The 12,903-nt window shown below is 39.5% G+C and overlaps 1 protein-coding gene across 5 annotated transcripts in view; it reads right to left on the bottom strand.

Annotated features, from left to right (window-relative positions):
* The window catches only part of LOC126946324 (cytochrome c oxidase subunit 7B, mitochondrial), a 1,159,743-nt gene that overhangs the window by 950,502 nt on the left and 196,338 nt on the right, over window positions 1-12,903 (bottom strand). The window contains exon 1 of one of the 5 annotated variants that reach the window (XM_050776462.1): window positions 6,068-6,071. The exons of the other annotated variants lie outside the window; for them this stretch is intronic. The gene's annotated coding sequence lies outside the window, so the exon portion shown is untranslated. Of the gene's footprint in view, window positions 1-6,067; window positions 6,072-12,903 lie in introns of those variants that run through there. 5 annotated transcript variants of the gene reach the window in all.

Below are 12,903 nucleotides of genomic sequence, written 5' to 3'. Positions count from 1 at the left end.
ATGGGAGGTTTGAGCATATTATTGTGCAGAGGACAAAGAACCATTGGAGAGGGAAGGAGTGAAGATTCGAAGTTAGGACAGTGATCGATGAAAAGAGATGTCTGAATATATAGGAGGAGATGGAAGAGAAAGTTGGCCAGGAACTCTTGAAGAAGTTATCATGTGGCACCAATAACTCTCCTGAAGCAGGAAACCATAAATTTTCAGATGGTACCAGGTCAAAATGTGGCAAGTTAAAACTAGAGAAAAGAAAATGGTTGCAATAATAGATTACAGAGCCCAGGCAAGTCAGAAAAAATAATTAGGATGGACTGATAAACTGATAGAAACCAAGAGACCATAGAATAGTAGTACGGGTGAGGAAGTAAAAGCCCTTACTGGAAAATAAAAGTAGCTGAAGAGTAGGATACACGAATTTAAGATTTCAGAAGTAGAGCTGTTCTGGATGATGAAAAGACCCTGCTTGGGCCATGGATGTGGATAAATGAAAGTAGAAAAGGTCACTGGAATTTAGTCAAGCAAGTGGGGCTTTATGGTTAATCCCCATGGAAGCCCCTCTGTGATTGCACAAAGATTTGTACCAGAAGTCAAATGTTCAATTTATGTTTGTCAGAAACCAGGAAGTAAAGAGATGTCAGTGATGAGACTTCTTGGCAGGGAAATGCTAGTTGTCTTAGTTGTCATTCACCCACCCTCCCAAATAAAGAGACAGGTGAGAGAAGATGTGCTGCATATCTGTGAGCTTGGCTTCCCCTTCTCTAAGAGCTTCGAAGGGAATGAGATGGCAGACTCGGGCTGCTTAGAGAGTTTAATCTGTGAATGTGTAGTTCAGCCTGTCCTAGTGGCACCAGGTGCATGCAGATGTAGCCAGCAAGATAAGGCAGTTCAATGTCTGTGGCTAGCTGGAAACATGCAACTCCTCAGAAGTGGTGAGAGGTGTAGGAATGAAGAGGAACTGAGTCACACAAAGGAGATGAAAACAACATGTCTGGGCTGAGTAATTCTCCAGAAAGTGTGGTGAGCTGGCGGTCTGTCCATGTGTTTCCATCATCTTTACAAGAACAGTAGTGAGTAATAACATATGAAACAGTTTATCACTGATGCTTTGAGACGAACATGAGGCAGAGAAGACAAGTTTTCCATGTGTCTAGGAGAGCTTTTGAGGTACAATTTTGGTTACCAACTGTCTCCACAGTTTAGATCTTGAGGTTTACAATATTTTGGGGAAAATAGTCCAGAGGAAGAGTAGTAACAGCAACTCCTATCTTTGGAGGAACCTGTGAAGAAAACCCAGAGAAAATAGGGAATAGCTTCAGGAAGCCCTAAGCTGTCCTCTTTCACAATGGCAACAATAATAGTGATGATGACAACAGCTGACACTTATGTAGCACTTACTCTATGCCAGGCACTGTTTAAAGCACTTTATTCATATTATTTCTTTCAGTGCTTAAAATAATCCTTTGAGGTAGGTATTAATATCCTACTTTTCCTAAGAGAACAACACATTGTTACAATTCCCAGGATCTCTCCCTACTTACCCCTACTTACTATGGCTTGGCTTCTGGGTATGTAACATAGAGGTAGAGACTGGTGGCCTGGCTGAATCTTTGAAGATTATTTTGGCCACATGGTAAAGACCATGCCATGGGAATCAGGTGTTGCTCTGAAGCAAACCTGACAGACAGAGAAGCCTTCACAAAGGTTTCATAAATCCAAAATTATAATTACGTGTGTGTGTGTGTGTGTGTGTGTGTGTGTGTGTTTGTAAGTGTAGATTATCTCTGGTATCACAAGGTAACACAAGGAACTTTTAACAGTGTTTTCTTCTAGCAAAGTTAACTGACTTTCAAATTGTATATAGCCTTTTGAATATGTTAGAATTGTTTACCATGTGCATTCACTTCCCTTTCAAAATCTAAAACAAAACAAAAACCTCCAAACAAATAGTAAAAAAGAATACATTTCTAATAATCTTTTGAAAACTCCATTTCCTCATCTTCCCATTTTCCCCTAAATAATACTGTCTCACTCCTATGCTTATGACAGGACTTTGGATAAGGGAAAGAAACTTAACAGGAGCGAAGCTTGCTGCTGCAATTTTTACCATGTTTTCTGAGTTGTATTTCATCCGGTAACATTCCAAACAAGCCCATAACAAACCTCAAACGTGTACATTCTCAATTTTGTATTCCAAATATATAACACTGCAAATATGTCCACAACAAATCTCAATAGTATATATTCTATACTTTATATTCCAAATGGAGAAACAAAGAGACATTTGCGACCATTTCTATTTACTTTTATTTGAATGGAGGTTATAACTAGGTTTGAGTTCTAGTGAGTGTTTGCTTTAACTAAAACATTCTATTCCAATTAGCCTGATAGACTTAAAGCAAAGAAAACCATCATGTAGAAGTCTGGCCTTTCAAAAGAATTTTCTGTACCCTTGGAATTCATTGCAAATTCTGTTTTAATATTAGACATGTACACACTTATGCTATATGCACTGGCTTAGTTTTGCCTGTGCTCCTTCATCTTTGTCAATGCCATCTTGCGTCTTCCCTTCAAGGTCATATGCCAGTCCTCCTAAAAGTGAAATTATTTTCCTGGTTCAACTTTCCCACACAGTCCAGAGCCTCTCTGTATTCCCAGCTCAAACTCTTCCTCTCATTTCTGTTTGTCTGAGGGAGCTGTTTATTATTGTTAAGTTTCAAGGTGAATTAAAAAATCTCTAAGGTCACCTCCTGCTCTATAAGTCTTTGGTTCACTTGAAGGAACTATTTCACATTCCAAAGGCAAATCTCCCTCTACTGGTCCTCCTCCTCTACCTTCCTTAGGATTTATTGTCAAGGGTTGAATATACTTATTTTTCTAGGGGCAGCCCAGGGAATTCACACAGCTTAAACCAAAGAAATGGATTATTAACATTAACAGTGAAAGGTCTCATCTCAAAGAGGCTGATGTTCGGGTGGAGGCCTTCATAGTGTCCCTCACATCCATTCACCTTTGTAAACATCTGTTCTTCCCCTAACCTAAGTAAGGAATAGATCAACAAAACAAAACTCCATCATTCTTGTGGAGCCTCCCTTGATATTCCTCCACATCTCAATATTATCTTTGCACTTTTGAGGTTATCTGCTAAAGCAGGCTTGCTTGGTCTGGTTACTGTGTAGATTACAGCCACATTGTTAAAAAGGCCTCCAAAACATGGACTGTTTGAAGCCACCATGCTCTTGAATGGGTTCTTCTGGCTCCAGGTCCCTGGTTGGGGGTTTCATCTTATGTATTTGTACTGCCCCAAAACTAGTTATTGCTGACCTCAGAATCAGATTGAGAATTCTGGGAAAATTAAATCCTTACGCTTTGCCCTAAGGCAAAATGCTCCCTTTTATTACCTTAAGTGCCCTATTTCCATTAACCGCTTTATTTTTCCGGGTGAAAATTAATACCACATTTAAGGAAGATAAAGTCACATGGTCTCCAATACCAATATCAAACATTGAGTGTTACATAGTGGGAAGTAAGAGACAGGAAGAATGGCTCTGCTGTCTGAGGCTAAGGTCCAGGACCTGTAGCACTATTCTAACTTAGGCTAGGTTAGAAGAGATCCCTTGCTTGGAAAGTTGGAACACACACACACATGCGCGTACACCCTCCCCCCGACACCCGCATGCCCTGGACACACACACACATGTAAAATTGTCTCAGGCTTCTCTTCTAAACAGATGGCAGGACAACAAAAGGGAGAAGTAGAGGGCTCTGGTAGGACCTGGAATGATGTTTTCTCCTCTTCTTAGTGCTACGGGTGATCCAGCTGTGTCCTAGCTGGTAAAGTCTACTTGGTCCTGGTGTCAACATTAATTGACAGCAATGGCAAAAGCCTACAGATGACTGAGTCACATAATCAGAAAGATGCTCTAGAGGTTTTTTAATTGACCCAATTCTTCTTTCCTCTGCTCTTGGCTCCCATGAAGGATTATACCTAAAACAAGCTCTTACCTGCAGAACTTGTCAGGAAAGGCTCTAGGATTATTATTTTCATTGCCACTCAGGGAAAGCGGAGTACAAAAAAGCAAAGTAATTGGCAACTCAGCTTTACTTGCCAGCCTGGCTGCACATGAGATTAGGCTTGAAATGTCAACTTTCCAGAAAACACACATGGACAGAGAGAAAACAATTAAGAAGAGAATGAGGACAGAATGGGGTCTTCAAATAAGCCATCTGAGTTGTGAAGCTTCTGGTGTCTCCCTGCTGCCTTCTAGCTATATGAAAATTTCACCTCTGATAAAGTCTCCCTCCCCAAGGTCTCTAGGCCCCCAGTCACTTCTTACTCATGGTTCTCAGTAGCTCTCTGAGCTTTGGGACAAACAGCTTGGGGATGAGTGCACACACATATGTCCATTTTGTAGGACACTTCTTCAATCATAACCAGAGAAAGAAATTTTTAAAAAAAATTTCTTCTAAAAAATGGGATACATATGCAGAACGTACACGCTTGCTAAATAGGTATATGTATGTCATGGTGGTTTGCTGCACCTATTGACCCATCCTCTAAGATCCCTTCCCTCACCTCCCACCTCTTAATAGGCCCTGGTGTGTGTTATTCCCCTCTCTGTGACTATTGTTCTCAATGTTCAACTCCCACTTATGAGTGAGACATTGCAGTATTTGGTTTTCTGTTCCTGTGTTAGTTTGCTAAGGATGATGACTTCCAGCATGATCCGTGTTCCTGCAAAGGGCATGATATCATTCTTTTTTATGGCTGCATAATATTCCATGGTGTATATGTACCACATTTTCTTTATCCAATCTAACATTGATGGGCATTTGGGTTGGTTCCATGTCTTTGCTATTGTAAATAGTGCTGCAATATACACACATGTCTATGTGTCTTTATAGTAGAATGATTTATATTCCTTTGGGTATACGCCCAGTAATGGAATTGCTGGGTCAAATAATATTTCTGGTTCTAGATCCATGAGGAATCACCCCCACTGTCTTCCACAATGGTTAAACTAATTTATATTCCCACCAAGAGTGTAAAAGCACTCCAATTTCTCCACAGCCTCGCCAACATCTTTTGTTTCCTAACTTTTTAATAATCGCCATTCTAACTGGAGTGAGATGGTACATCATTGTGATTTTGATTTGCATTTCTCTGATGATCAGTGATGTTAAGCTTTTTTTTTTTTTCATGTTTTTTGGCTGTGATGCTAGTTTCTTTTGCTGTGCAGAAGCTCTTTAATTAGATCCCATTTGTCCCATTTTTCAATTTTGGCTTTTGTTGCCATTGCTTTTGGCGTGCCTTATAAGGTACTGCCTAGATTGTCTTCTAGGGTTTTTATGGTTTTGGGTTTTACATTTAAGTCTTTAATTCATCTTGAGCTAATTTTTCTATAAGGTGTAAGTAAGGGGTCCAGTTTCTGTTTTCTGAATATGGCTAGCCAGTTTTCCCAGCACCATTTACTGAATAGGATATTCTATCCCCATTGCTTGTTTTTGTCATGTTTGTCGAAGATCAGATGGTTGTAGCAGTGTGGTGTTATTTCTGGGATCTCTGTTCTCTTCCATTGGTTTATATGTCTGTTTTGGTACCAGTACAATGCTGTTTTGGTTACTGTAGTCTTGTAGTATAGTTTGAAGTCAGGTAGTGTGATGCCTCCAGCTTTGTGGTTTATTTATTTATTTATTTATTTTTTATTTTTGGCTTAGGATTGTCTTGGCTCTATGGGGACTTCTTAGATTCCATACGAAATTTAAGGGCGATCTGGCGAGATGACTGAACAGGACAACTCCAGTCTGCAGCTCCCTGTGAGACCAATGCAGAAGGAGGTGATTTCTGCATCTCCAACTGAGGTACCAGGTTCATCTCATTGGGACTGGTTAGGCAGTGGGTGCAGTCCACGCAGGGTAAGCAGAAGCAGGGTGGGGCATTATCTCACCTGGGAAGTACAAGGGGGCCATGGACCTCACTCCCAAAGCCAAGGGAAGTGTGAGGCACTGTGCTGTCTGGTTGAGATACGATGCTTTTCCCATGGTTTTTGCAACCCACAGACCGGAAGATCCCCTCATGTGCCTACACCACCAGGGCCCTGGGTTTCAAGCACAAAACTGGGCGGCTGTTTGGGCAGACACCGAGCTAGCTGCAGAAGGTTTTTTTGTTTGTTTGTTTTTTTCCCCAGCAGCACTTGGAACCCCAGTGAGACAGAACCATTCACTCCCATGGAAAGGGGGATGAAGCCAGGGAGCCAAGTGGTCTCACTCAACAGGTCCCACTCCCACAGAGCCCAGCAAGCTAAGAACCACTGACCTGAAATTCTCTCTGCCAGCACAGCAGTCTGAACTCGACCTGGAATAATCAAGCTTGGTGGAGGGAGGGGCATCCACCATTACTTAGGCTTGAGTAGGAGATTTTCCCCCAACAGTGTTAAGAAGGCTTAAGTGTTTGGAACTCACCACAGTGCAGCAAAGGGGCCATGGGCAGACCACCTCTCTAGAGTCCTCCTCACTGGGCAAGGCATCTCTGAAAGAAATGCAACAGCCTCAGTCAGGGGCTTATAGATAAAACTCCCGTCTCCCTGGGACAGAGTAGCTAGGGGAAGGTGCAGCTGTGGGCACAGCTTCAGCAGACTTAAACATTCCTGCCTGCTGGCTCTGAAGAGAGCAGTGGATCTCTCAGCACAATGTTTGAGCTCTGCTAAGGGACAGATTCCCTCCTCAAGTGAGTCCCTGACCCCTGTGCCTCCTGACTGGAAGACATCTCCCAGCAAGGGTTGACAGACACCTCATACAAAAGAGCTCCAACTGGCATCAGGCAGGTGCTTGTCCAGGAGGAAGCTTCTAGAAGAAGGAGCAGGCAGCAATCTTTGCTGTTCTGCAGCCTCTGCTAGGGATACCCAAGCAAACAGGGTCTGGAGTGGACCTCCAGCAAACTCCAGCAGACCTGCAGAAGAGAGGCCTGACTGTTAGAAGGAAAACTGACAAACAGAAACTAATAACCTCAACATCAACACAAAGGACCCCCATGCAAAAGCCCCATCCAAAGAACATTTGCATCAAAGATCAAAGGTAGATAAACCCATGAAGCTGAGGAAAACCCAGCACAAAAATGCTGAAAATTCCCCAAACAAGAATGCCTCTTTTCCTTCAAATGATTGCAACTCCTCTCCAGCAAGAACACAAAACTGAATGGAGAATGAGTTTGATGAATTGACAGAAGTAGGCTTCAGAAGGTGGGTAATAACAAACTCCTCTGAGCTAAAGTAGCATGTTTTAACACAATGCAAGGAAGGTAAGAACCTTGATAAAAAGTTACAGGAACTGCCAGTTGGAATAACCAGTTTAGAGAAGAACATAAATGACCTGATGGAGCTGAAAAACACAGCACAAGAACTTCGTGAAGCATACACAAATATCAATAGCTGGATCAATCAAGTGGAAGAAAGGATATCAGTGATTAAAGATCAACTTAACAATGTAAAGTGTAAAGACAAGATTAGAGAAAAAAGGATGATATGGAATGAACAAACCCTTCAAGAAATATGAGACGGTGTGAAAAGACCAAACTAACAATTGATTGGTGTACCTGAAAGTGATGGGAGAATGAAACCAAGTTAGAAAATATACTTCAAGATATTTTCCAAGAGAACTTCCCCAACTTAGCAAGACAGGCAAACAGTCAATTTCAGGAAATACAGAGAGCACCACAAAGATATTTTTCAAGAATAGTAACTCCAAGACACATAATAGTCAGATTCTCCAAGATTGAAACAAAGGAAAAAATGTTAAGGGAAGCCAGAGAGAAAGGTCAGATTACCTACAAAGGGAAGTCCAACAGACTAACAGCAGATCTCTCTGCAGAAACCCTACAAGCTAGAAGAGAGTGGGGGCCAATATTCAACATTCTTAAGCAAAAGAATTTTCAACCAAGATTTCATATCCAGCCAAACTAAGCTTCATAAGAGGAGGAGAAATAAAATCCTCTACAGACAAGCAAACCCTGAGGGATTTTGTCACCATCAGGCCTGCCTTACAAGAGCTCCTGAAGGAAGCACTAAATATGGAAAGGAAAAACCAGTACCAGCAACTACAAAAACACACCAAAATATAAAGACCAACGACACTATGAAGAAACTGCATCAGCTAATATGCAAAATAACCAGTTATTATCATGAAGACAGGAGAAAATTCACACATAACGATATTAACCATAAATGTAAATGAGCTAAATGCCCCAATTAAAAGACACAGACTGGCAAATTGGATAGAGTCAAGACCCAACGGTGTACTGTATTCAGGAGAACAATCTCATGTGCACTCACATAGGCTCAAAATAAAGGGATTGAGGAATATTTACCAAGCAAATGGAAAGCAGAAAAAAGCAGGGGTTGCAATCCTAGTCTCTGACAAAACAAACTTTAAACCAACAAAGATAAAAAAGACAAAGAAGGGCATTACATAATAGTTAAAGGATCAATGCAATAAGAAGAGCTAACATATATATATATATATGTTATATATATATAAATATATATATATATATATACCTAATACAGGAGCACCCAAATTCATGAAAAAAAGTTCTTAGAGACCTACAAAGAGACTTAGATTCCCACAAAATAATTGTTGGAGACTTTAACACTCTAGTGTCAATATTAGACAGATCAAAGAGACATAAAATTAGCAAGGAGATTCAGGTCTTGAACTCAGCTCTGGATCAAGCAGACCCAAAAGAGATCTACAGAGCTCTCCACCCCAAATCAACAGAATATACATTCTTCTAAGGACCACATCGCACTTATTCTAAAATTGACCACATAATTGGAAGTAAAACACTACTCAGCAAATACAAAAGAACGGAAATCATAACAAACGGTCTCTGAGATCACAGTACAATCAAATTAGAACTCAGGATTAAGAAACTCACTAAAAACTGCACAACTACATGGAAGTTGAACAACCTGCTCCTGCATGACTACTCAGTAAATAATGAAATTAAAACAGAAATAAAGAACTTCTTTGAAACCAATGAGCCAAGAGACAACATGCCGTAATCTCCGGGACATAGCTAAGGGAATTTGCAGCACTTCATGCCCACAATAGAAAGCTAGAAAAATCTAAAATCAACACCCTAGCAGCACAATGAAAAGAACTAGAGATGCAAGAGCAACCAAATTCAAAAGGTAGCAGAAAATGGAAGCTATTTATGACAAACACATAGCCAATATCATACTGAATAGGCAAAAGTTGGAAGCATTTTCTGTGAAATCTGGCACAAGACAATGATGCCCTCTCTCACCATTCTTGTTCAACATAGTATTGGAAGTTCTGGCCAAGGCAATCAGGCAAGAGAAAGAAATAAAGCATATTGAAATAGAAAGAGAGAAGTCAAATTGTCTCTGTTTGCAGATAACATAACTGTATATGTAGAAAACCCCATCATCTCACTCCAAAAACTTCTTAAGCTGATAAGCAACTTCAGCAAAGTCTCAGGATACAAAATCAATGTGCAAAAATCACAAGCATTCCTATACACCAATATTAGACAAAAAGAGGGCCAAATCATGAGTGAGCTCCCATTCACAATTGCTACAAAGAGAATAAAGTACCTAGGAATAAAACTTACAAAAAATGTGAAGGACCTGTTCAAATAAAACTACAAACCACTGCACAAGGAAAGAAGAGAGGACACAAACAAATGAAAAAACATTCCATGCTTATGTATAGGAAGAACTGATAATGTGAAAATGGCCATACTGCCCAAAGTAATTTATAGATTCAATGCTATTCCCATCAATCTACCATTGGCTTTCTTCACACAATTAGAAAAACTATTTTAAATTTCATATGGAACCAAAAAAAGAGCCCGTATAGCCAAGACAATTCTAAGCAAAATTAACAAAGCTGGAGGCATCATGCTACCTGATTTCAAACAACACTACCAGACTACAATAACCAAAAAGGTGTGGTACTGGCACCAATCAGATATAAAGACTAATGGAACAGAAGAGAGACCTCAGAAATAACAAAAAACATCTACAACCATTTGATATTTGACAAACCTGACAAAAACAAGCAATGGGGAAAGGGTTACCTATTTAATAAATTGTGCTGGGAAAACTGGCTAGCCATATGCAGAAACAGAAACTGGCCCCTTCCTTATACATTATACAAAATGAACTCAAGATGGATTAAAGACTTAAACATAAAACCAGAACCATAAAATCCCTGGAAGAAAACTTAGGCAATACCATTCAGGACATAGGCATGGGAAAAGACTTCATGATTAAAACACCAAAAGCAATTGCAACAAAAGCCAAAATTTACAAATGGGATCTAATTAAACTAAAGAGCTTCTGCAAAGCAAAAGAAGCTATCATCAGAGTGAAGAGGCAACCTACAGAATGGGAGAATATTTTTGCAATCCATCTGACAATGGTGTAATATCCAGAATCTATAAGGAACTTAAACAAATGTACAAGAAAAAGACAACCTCATCAAAAAGTAGGTGAAGGATATGAACAGACACTTCTCAAAAGAAGACATTTATGCAGCCAGTAAACATATGAAAAAAACTCATCATCATTGGTAATTAGAGAAAAGGAAATCAAAACCACAATGAGATACCATCTCATGCCTGTTAGAATGGCGATCATTACAAAGTCAGGAAACAACAGATGCTAGAGAAAATGTGGAGAAATAGGAAGGTTTTTACTCTGTTGGTGGAAGTGTAAATTAGTTTAACCATTGTGGTAGACAGTGTGGCAATTCCTTGACGATCTAGAACCAGAAATACCATTTGACCCAGCAATCCCATTACTGGGTATATACTCAATAAATTATGAATCATTCTACTGTAAGGACACATATACAAGTTTGTTTACTGCAGCACTATTTACAATAGAAAAGACTTGGAACCAACCCAAATGACCATCGATGATAGACTGGATAAAGAAAATTTGGCACATGTACACCATGGAATACTATGCAGCCATAAAAAGAATGAGTTCATGTCCTTTGCAGGGACATGGATGAAACTGGAAACCATCATTCTCGGCCAACTAACACAGGGACAGAAAACCAAACACTGCATGTTCCCACTCATAAGTGGGAGTTGAACAATGAGAACACATGGACACAGGGAATTGAACATCACACACCAGGGCCTGTCAGGGCGTGGGGACCAAGGGGTGGGAGAACATTAGGACAAATATCTAATTCATACGGAGCTTAAAACCTAGATGACAGGTTGATGGGTGTAGCAAACAACCATGGCACATGTATACCTATGTAACAAATCTGCACGTTCTGCGTATGTATCCCAGAACTTAAATTAAAATTTAAAAAATAGAAATTTAAAATAGTCCTTTCTAATTCTGTGTAGAATATCAATGGTAGTTTGATGGGAATAGCATTGAATCTATAAATTACTTTGGGCAGTATGGCCAAAATATTGCATGAGGATAGAATATTTTTCCATTCTTTTGTGTCCTCTCTTATTTCCTTGAGTGGTGGTTTGTAGTTCTCCTTGAAGAGGCCCTTCACGTCCCTTGTTAGCTGTGTTCCTAAGTATTTTAGTCTCTTTGTAGCTATTGTTAATTGGAGTTCATTCATGATTTGGCTCTCTCCTTGTCTATTGGTGGTGTAAGGGAATTCTTGTGATTTTTGCACATTGGTTTTGTATCCTGAGACTTTGCTGAAGTTGCTTATCAGTTCAGTAAGTTTTGGGTTGAGATGATGGGGTTTTCTAAATATAAAATAATGTCATCTGCAAACAGAGACAACTTGAATTCCTCTGTTCCTATTTGAATACCTTTATTTCTTTCTCTTGCTTGATTGCCCTGGCAAGAACTTCCAATCCTACATTGAATATGAGTATTGAGAGAAGACATCATTGTCTTATACCGGTTTTCAAAAGGAATGCTTCCAGCTATTATCCATTCAATGTGATATTGGCTGTGTGTTTGCCACAGATAGCTCTTATTATTTTGAGATATGTTTCATTAATACTTAGTTTACTGAGAATTTTTAACATGAAGGAATGTTGAATTTGATTGAATGCCTTTTCTGCACCTATAGAGATAATCATGTGGTTTTTGTCTTTGGTTCTGTTTATGTGATGGATTACGTTTATCGATTTCAATATGTTGAACCATCCTTTTATCCCAGGAACGAAGACAACTTGATTCTGGTGGATAAGTTTTTTGATGTGCTGCTGAATTCAGTTTGCCAGTATTTTACTGAGGATTTCGCATTGACGTTCATCAAGGATATTGACCTGAAGTTTTCTTTTTTGTGTGTGTCTCTTTCTGGTTTTGTTATCAGGATGATGGTGGCTTCATAAAATGAATTAAGAAGGAGTCTCTCCTTTTAAATTTTTTTGGGATAGTTTCAAATGGAATGGTACCAGCTCCTCTTTGTATTTCTGGTAGAATTCAGATGTGAATCTGTCTGGTTCTGGGCTTTTTTTGGTTGGTAGGTTACTAATTACTGCCTCAATTTCAGAACTGTTGTTCATCTATGAAGGGATTCTACTTTTTCCTGGTTTAGTCTTGGTAGGTTGTATGCATCCAGTAATTTATCCATTTCTTCTGGAATTTCAATTTTATTTCCATGGAGGTATTTATAGTATTCTCAGATGGTCCTTTGTATTTCTGTGGGGTCAGTGGTGATATCTGCTTTATCATTTTTCATTGTGTCTGTTTGATTCTTCTCTCTTTTCTTCTTTATTAGTCCTGCTAGTGATCTAACGATTTTGTTAATTTTTCAAAAGATCAGCACCTAGATCCGTTGATTTTTTGAAGGATTTTACATGCCTTTATCTCCTTCAATTCTTCTATGATCTTAGACATTTCTTGTCTTCTGCTAGCTTTTGGATTAGTTTGCCTTTGCCTCTCTAGC

Source organism: Macaca thibetana, chromosome X (assembly GCF_024542745.1).
Source record: "Macaca thibetana thibetana isolate TM-01 chromosome X, ASM2454274v1, whole genome shotgun sequence".
NCBI classification, from domain to species: Eukaryota; Metazoa; Chordata; class Mammalia; order Primates; family Cercopithecidae; genus Macaca; species Macaca thibetana.
The sequence above is the reverse complement of the archived record's forward strand: the minus strand, read 5'-3'. Positions and strand labels throughout refer to the sequence as shown.